General features: G+C 39.4%; 1 pseudogene; it reads right to left on the bottom strand.

Annotated features, from left to right (window-relative positions):
- Positions 1-3049: 3049 nt before the first annotated feature.
- On the bottom strand, positions 3050-4175 carry LOC139459403 (uncharacterized; annotated as a pseudogene).
- Between the last annotated feature and the right edge of the window lie 4547 nt (positions 4176-8722).

Here is an 8722-nt window from a genome sequence, read left to right as displayed (position 1 = left end):
AATGGTAGATTGAGGGAAATGGTATCAAGACAGACATGGTGCACTTTTATCATTGTGATTTTAACCATTAACCATCAGAATCTGTGTATTACCTTGTCCCCAAGAGATGGCGTATAAAAAAAAATAACTTCTTACTTTTGAACATATGTATGAAAGCAATAGAACAACTGATACTTTTCATGGATACGAACATTTTCTACATTACAGTCTCTACCATAACAACATTGTGGTCAAGCTGATGTCGGACCTGTCTGGCTGTTGGCACCGGAGTGCTGCTGCTTGTGTCCCCCCTCGGTCACTGCGTCGTGTACAGAGGGGGGCATATCGGGGGTGTCCTCCGGGGGGAACTCATCTGGTACATCCTCAACACCACCATCTTCCCGTACTGCATGATTCTGTTCTTGTCTGTGCAAATATAAAAACTGATGTCGTGTGGCGCCAACAAATCTCTTTAAGTTATGCAAAGTACATAATGCTGCAAAGGCTGGTCACATGTTGATTGAATGCTAGAAGATCGTACGTAGTGTGAATGACCTTCATAAACAAACACCCGTCACAACCAAATACCTGCATGCCAACATAATCAAACACCCGTCACAAACACATCCCCTACATCCCATCAGAAACAAAAACCCGTCACAAACAAACACCCCTCACAAACAAACACCCACATCCCATCATAAACAAACACCCATCACAAACAAACACCCAAAATTCCATCAGAAACAAAAACCCGTCACAAACAAACACCCAGCCTCCCATCATAATCAAACACCCATCACAAACAAACACCCTACATCCCATCATAAACAAACACCCGTCACAAACAAACACCCAACCTCCCATCATAATCAAACACCCATCACAAACAAACACCCTACATCCCATCATAAACAAACACCCGTCACAAACAAACACCCAGCCTCCCATCATAATCAAACACCCATCACAAACAAACAACCTACATCCCATCATAAACAAACATCCATCACAAACAAACACCCTACATTCCATCAGAAACAAACACCCATCAGAAACAAACACCCATCACAAACAAACACCCAGCCTCCCATCATAATCAAACACCCATCACAAACAAACACCCTACATCCCATCACAAACAAACACCCGTCACAAACAAACACCCATCACAAACAAACACCCTACATCCCATCATAAACAAACATCCGTCACAAACAAACACCCTACATCCCATCATAAACAAACACCCGTCACAAACAAACACCCAAAATCCCATCATAATCAAACACCCATCACAAACAAACACCCAAAATCCCATCATAAACAAACACCCGTCACAAACAAACACCCTACATCCCATCATAAACAAACACCCGTCACAAACAAACACCCAGCCTCCCATCATAATCAAACACCCATAACAAACAAACACCCGTCACAAACAAATCCTCTACATCCCTTCATAAACAAACAGCTTACATTATGTTTTCATAAATATATCTTCTATTGAGTTCAGATACATGTATAAACCTACATTGGTAGGATTGGGTTATAAATAAGATATGGTTTTATTAGTGTACAGCTACGCCCTCAAAACCCCGAGCTACCTTACATTGAATTAACACCCATCACAAGCATATACAGTCAAACCACGCGTGGGATGTTTCGAATACCTTATTATGTCGAACTTACAGTCCGGGACCGACATACTCCGAATTATTTCCCCCTCTTTTAACCCGGTTGTGTCGATTTCCTAGTTATCTCGAACTCTTTTTATAGCAGCATGTGTTAAATATTAAGTTAAAACTTACCCTGATTAATCTAACTCAATATTTTGGAATATTTTGTTTACAGTTATATAAACACGCCTACAAAACGTCATATACATGTAGTTCAAGTACTGCTACGAAATGACATACTGGATTTGTTTGGAAAATTAGTTACCTGGTAAATGTATTATTGAATTCTGTCTCAGATGAAATATCGGACCGGAGAGCTTGGGACGAAGCAGCGTTGTGAATGAGCACGGGTGTTGAATGATTATAAATGATCAGCATTGGACAGTCCTGATGGAATGCTAATGAGTGAGTATGTACGCAAGGACTTTAGGTCTCAGCCTCTGCTGATCCTTAACAGAGAATTAACTATGGCTAATTTATTCCCTAAATATTGTAATCTGACAAGCATGAGACAATAGCATGACATAGATTGATAAGAACAAAAGACCTTTGACATATGACAACAATTTGGGGGCAACTGGGGGCAGGAATGGCATTGGGCCCGGCTCGTCACATTGATAATACAGTGGGTTGTTTAACGCCTCATACCACTGCAACCTGCAAATAATAGAATCTTGGCCAGACAAACCAGTGTTTGGTAGTATGAATAACGTCCCTCGCCATTGGGAACTTGATTTCGCTCAAGGCTACAAGACATAGCATGTTAACAGAGATCAATATATGGACATACATGGCGGCATTATGTACACTTATCACTTAACAACATTTGTAACAGATTAACAGAAATGATTTCTTGTATAATAAGAATGAATGATATTTTGAGCCATAAATAGCATAGGTACGATGATACCTAATCATCCAAATCACTGAGCCTGACCACCCGATCCATTAAATCGCCTAGTGTTGACAAGCATAGGTTGCCAGGGATCTATTCTAACTCGGAATCAGGTACCTATTCTGAGAGCATGCACTATATAATGCTTACCTTTCCATTTTGACGGTCCCAGTTGTCTAAACACTTATGCTCTGAAGTCGATATTCAGACAACTGAATGGGGTCTAACATTGCCTCTTCTATGACGTCATTAGATTGTGACGTCATCGACACTCCGCGCAGTACCAAGCCCCAACATCCGATCAGCCTAATCGGGGTGCATGCGCAGTAAATATTTTACGTATAAGGAAAATGGGCGCAGCTTACTATTTATAGTAACCCACGTGTCTCAATCTAAAATACATGCGGTAATCGGCAACAGGTGAACACCATTATGCACATCATCGTAGGTAACAAATTAATGTTGTTAATCTATTAAAATCATTTTAAAAAATTTACCTACGTTTACTCGAGGAAAATGGCGACATAGTCCTTCCAAATCTGATCCCACATGTTGTAAGTTTTCCGTTTGAGGACCTGGTCTCGGTCTGACGTCTTGGGTTTCTAGCATCCATGGCATATCTTGATGATGTTGTTGGTCTATTTACGTGTTCATTCCAGTCTAATACTACAATATTCGTCCGAAAACGATAAACATCGTCAGAAAAATTAATTCTTTTGTTATGATATTGTAGCAGTGAATTGTTGAAACTTTCAACAAAAAACGTGTCCATACAATGAACGTAGTCGTCGGTATGTTTATACACAACAGTATTTTTCAAAGCTTGACACAGAAGTAGCTCAGCCTTTGGGTCACAAAACAGTGTTTTGGATGATTCATAGTGCGCGTCTTGTCTACATCTCGACGTTTCTGAACAGTTATTATGGATATCCTTGTAATGATTGACCACATTCATAATATTATCGCGGAGCTTGTTGGCATCTTGATCGCAGTTCCTAATGCACCAATAAAAATGAGTCTTGATACTTCCTGCTTTGTCCGATAACTCGCGATGCCACGTCACACCCTCTTTGTATTTAGGACCCAAACACACACATTTAACCTCCTTTGTAACATTTTTCGTAGCATGCCATGTGTCATTTGTTGACGTTGTATCGGGGCGCTCCTCACTGATAAATTTATTTATGACCGGATTCCTGTCATGACAATGTAATTTCACATGTACTCCGAAACCATTGTCAACACTATCAAGATATTCATAGATACGCTGAGTTGCAATAAGTTCGTGTTTTTGTGTGCAGGCATTGTCTACTTTTGATACAGTTTCCGTCCTGATAACTTTGTGAATGTTACCTCCAATGCAAACAACATCAATAAAACGGGAGTTTTTCCGTGTGGCATGGCGACCGTCAGTGAGAATATTAATTCCATCCATATTCGGGTAGGTCACAATTTCTTCTAAAAGTGCATCCTCGCATGATTCACGACTTAAATCACAAACGACTTCTTTATAGATTGAAAACATGTCAGCTATGTAAGCTGAACCAAGTCTTCCAATGTCAGCTGCTTTCGCAATCTGTCGTACTGATTGGGTAACATTCCAGACACAAGGTATCCATGACACATGCGAGGGTTTACCAAATATTTATTACTAAGATAGGGTGAACTGGGCCATATTATCACATGATCTTTATCACATCTGAAAGTAACATAGGCAACATGTCCAATCATTTTCATGTCCAATTTCTGAGCAGGAAACGAGCATGACACACTGTGCGAATAAAGTCGATCACAGAGCTTTTCAAGGGCATTTTCAGAGGCACAAAACATCTTTTGATTGCATTCATCCGTATTTTCACACTTGCAGAATGAAGAATCACGCATAAAAGATTCGTCAGTTATATTCCCATCGTTTGCATCATCTGTTAAAACGTTTGCACGGACTGGGTCGATATTTTTCTCAATAAAAGATGAGAAAGTATTATCGAGAAGTTGTTTGTTTGTCACATGATTATGGTTTCCTTCTCCAAGAAAAGTTTTGATTTTCTTCGCTTGTTCATAAATGAAATCAATCTCGTCTCTGTTTTCAGCTGAAAAGTTATTTTTTCCTTGTGGCGAAGTTTTTCTCTCCGAATTTCTTCGTTTCACAGCTTCTGGATTGTCTTTTGAATATTTTCTCTTAATCCCGTTACTATCGCTTAACATTCTAGCAATACCTGCCATTTTTAACAATATTCGTCACTCTAGATCTACAGATCGGTTGCATAAAATCAGCAGACAACAAATAGAGAAAAGCGGGAAATTGGGCGTGGCTTATGTAACCCATAGGGGTGTGACAGGTGACCCCTTGCTTTTGATAAGAGTTTAACTTTGAGACTTTTTCGAGAACCTAACTTGAGTTGCATATATTATTTCGTTTCCCACAAGTTTTGTTTATATAATACAAAATTGGTCGGTTTTGATTGTTTGAATGCAATGAATGCCATTAACCCTCCAGACCAACACAACCCATCCAACCCGTCGTGTATTAGACTACCCACCAACGCTTGGGTCACGCGACATAAGAAACAGCTGACCAAAACAACGCGCTACCATTATTTTGAGGGTTGTAGAGGGTGCTTTCCATAAGTTGAAATTTTGATTTATGACGACTAGCCATGCCTAAATATGCATATTTGTAATGTGAAATGATACTTATTTACGGTAAATAATGAAACATTCCTTAAATCGCTACAAATCGTATATTCATCAAACTTTTTCATGAGGTGTAATATATCTTTCATATAATGAGCGCTTCCAAATTCTATCGGTTTCTAATGGGTGTCTCAACCAAGAAAATTTTGACAGGTCGCTTTCACGTTCGTTCACTGCTTATATATTTCATCGCTTTCACGATGTAATCCAAGTTCACTACTGCACTAAATGTTGATGAAATGCAACAAGAAGCCATTCGAAGTTTATTCAATTACTCGGGATGGGATTACGATGCCGCAGTGCAGGACGTTTCGTCGTGTGATGCCAGTGTTCAGACGCGGGGAAGTGATGCAACGATTGACGAAGCCATGGAAGAGAAGTTGAGTGATGCAAGTGTAGATGTCACCGGTGAAGAAGATTCGTCAGAGAAACCCCCTACTTTTATTGATGCTGAGGATGGAGTGAACGTTTTAGATTGTGATCTGAATGTCAGTATCGACGATCGTTTCCGGGAAATTCAGGAATGTGAATTTCGTTTTTGCCGCCCGTGTGTGACAACATTTCCTCAAAGATGGCTTGGCCGAGGCTCCGCCCCTCACGACAGAAATAGTGGGGTTCGCAGGACTCTTTACAAGAACTACTGGTCGATGTTGGATAGACGAAATGCATGGAGGAATCCAAGGTATCTTTTCAAGAAGACGACTGTTGAATCGTGACCATTTGAACGAAACTGTTGTTTGTGTGCGCCGGGAAATTATGCCCAATTGTGTTTTGAACCATGTTCGTGGATTATATCCAAACATTCCTAATCGGGATTATATGGGACATAGGTGGTGGTAGTCCTCAAAACTCTTTCCAAGAACTGTTGGACGATGTTGGACAGAAGGAATGCTTTGAGGAATCATCGAGGGATCTTTTCAAGACTGTTGACTCGTGACTGTACGAAACTGTTGATGATAATTCGGACTAGTGTGCGCCGTGAAATTATGCCTGATTGTGTTTTGAATCATGCATGTGCTCGTGGATTCAAATACATTGTATTTTCTGAATATGGATTTTATGGAACATACGTGGTGATAAATATGCTAAATAAGTTGAAAGGTAAGACGTCTCCTGAAGTAAACATCGACTATTCATAACCTGCATATTTCTATAAACAAGCACTGTCTACATATTTCAAATTAATCATCTGATTTGTAGAAATCGAATCAAGAATTACTTCATATTGTGTATATGTGTAAACTGTTACATTAACATGTCCACCAAAGATGATATATTTGTGTATAATTAAACTACATATTGTCGACATAACTTTTATTTATTTTGTATAAGTTAATTTGCATAGTCGCTTTTACAATGTTTTCGCCAAATGCGGTGCCGTTTTCGCCAGAGAAATCGGTGACGTTTTGTTGAGGTGCTGTTTTACAATGACTAGACCTGTCGTGTTTGTCCTTTTGGCGCATAAATGTGAAAGAAATATAAGCAAACTGTAATGAGGTTTCAGTAGCTAGATCTAGATATATTTTATTTGGAATTCCCGTGTAAAAAGTTGTTGGGTCTGACTCACAGATTGTTTCATGCGGATGTGACATTTCAATGCAAGTCAAAATAGTTTCCATTCGGCAACTTCACAACATACCTGCATAAAACAGTCGTAAACTGTATGGATATGTGTTCATTGTGGTACTGAACTTAACGTCTTTGTAATGCCATTTGGTAGTTTCTTGGCAGTTTCGTTGCAAACACTTCGAGAAGTTGTGCCATGTGTGAGTTCGCCACGTGGGTTACTATAATTAGATTCGCTCGCGCAGTAGATGTCAGCTGACCAAAGGCTAACTACTCCCACTTCTGTTGTGCAAAGTTGTGTTTACAACCAAACATCAGATCGAATGTAATATTTTTTATATCGTGTGACTTTGGTTACATTGACTGGTGTAGGGCAAATCTGTCTGCCAAGATTTGGATGTGAATGTTGTCTCGTTCTTTAGTGATTCAAGATTTTGGGTCACCGATTACTTACTGACCGATCATCGCAAAGTCTGTCAAACACTAAGATCTCGCAAAATACCGCGCTATTTATAGTCCGGTTGGGACTTGAAAGTTATTATGTCCTTGTGCTTTAACTATAATAGTTCAGGGTATAATTATACTTTGTTACACTGAACATAGGGTCACATCAAACTTTATTACTTTTCTAAGATGCCAAATTAAGACTAACCTTGTGTTTCATTAGAGCTGGATTTAATATCAAATCTGTAATGACCTGTGACGTAAACTGAAAATCTTCAAACGTGGCTAACCGACGGGCTCTTCCACTCATCGCCTCCACCCTTACGTTAGGAGACGTATTTCGGTTTTGAATATAATTCAACACCACTAAAATGGATAGTTTATAATTTAAATAGGTTATGTTTCATTATCCATCCAGTGTGTGGATCGTGGGCCAAACGTTAACGATAAAGGATATCTTAGTGGAGCTAAAATAATATCCACTATTCTAAATTGTACACGTTTTTCTTATACATATGCATTATATATGTGGAGGTGGTAAACAAGCATGCGAATACACTGAAAGAATTGAACTGAGTAATGGAAGCATTTTAAAAGATCGTTTAGCATGATACCCCGCTGATATGGTACCCCTGGCTACGACAGCGGCGTGTTGGACTATTCTGAACGTGCGACTTTGATATTTTGTTAAAATGAAGAGTGGAGGAAATCCCAAGACGTTCCCGCACGATCCTTTATGCCACCTTTATTTCCAAGATAGAAAGGCCTCTGACCCATCGTACAAAATATTTGATGAAACGAATAGTATGGGTATAATTTGGCTAAATTTAAGCAAGGTGAAGTTCATGTATATGTAAATAATGATGACATTCTAAGTTTAAAAGCAAAAAAGACATATTTTGAAAGGTCTGGCAAACATTTAGTACTTGTAGTAGGCATGGTAGACAGAGATAGACAGGGATTGTTGTGCTGTCGGAGGTAAATAGCGGCGTCTAAGTTCTGAGTAGGCAGTGCACACGAGAAGAAAGTGCTATTCATTGTCAACTCAATTTAAACCATAACGTTCACAATATGTACAGATTCTGTTTTGAACACCTATTCCAGTTCTTCTCCCTTTTATCTATTTCTAGCTTGTGGTTGCTGCGTCGAAATTTTAAAAGTGCCATCTGTAACGTATTGTTTTCAACACAAGTTAGTTAAGTCTTGAATCTTGAAGTCTCGAATAACCCATGTATAGCCAAATCCATGTTCAAATAAAAATGTTTTAATAAATGTTACCAAGGAATATCCGGCAGGGCAGTGCCCTGTAGTACAGAGTGTCCTTGGATACATTCGCCACGCAGTGCCCTGTAGTACAGAGTGCCCAAGGATACATTCACCACGCAGTGTCCTGTAGTACAGAGTGTCCTAGGGTACATTCACAATGCAATGTCCTGTAGTACAGAGCGTCCAAGTGTACATT

The sequence above is a fragment of the Haliotis cracherodii genome, unplaced genomic scaffold (assembly GCF_022045235.1).
Source record: "Haliotis cracherodii isolate W230 unplaced genomic scaffold, xgHalCrac1.p SCAF_13, whole genome shotgun sequence".
NCBI lineage: Eukaryota > Metazoa > Mollusca > Gastropoda > Lepetellida > Haliotidae > Haliotis > Haliotis cracherodii.
The sequence above is the reverse complement of the archived record's forward strand: the minus strand, read 5'-3'. Positions and strand labels throughout refer to the sequence as shown.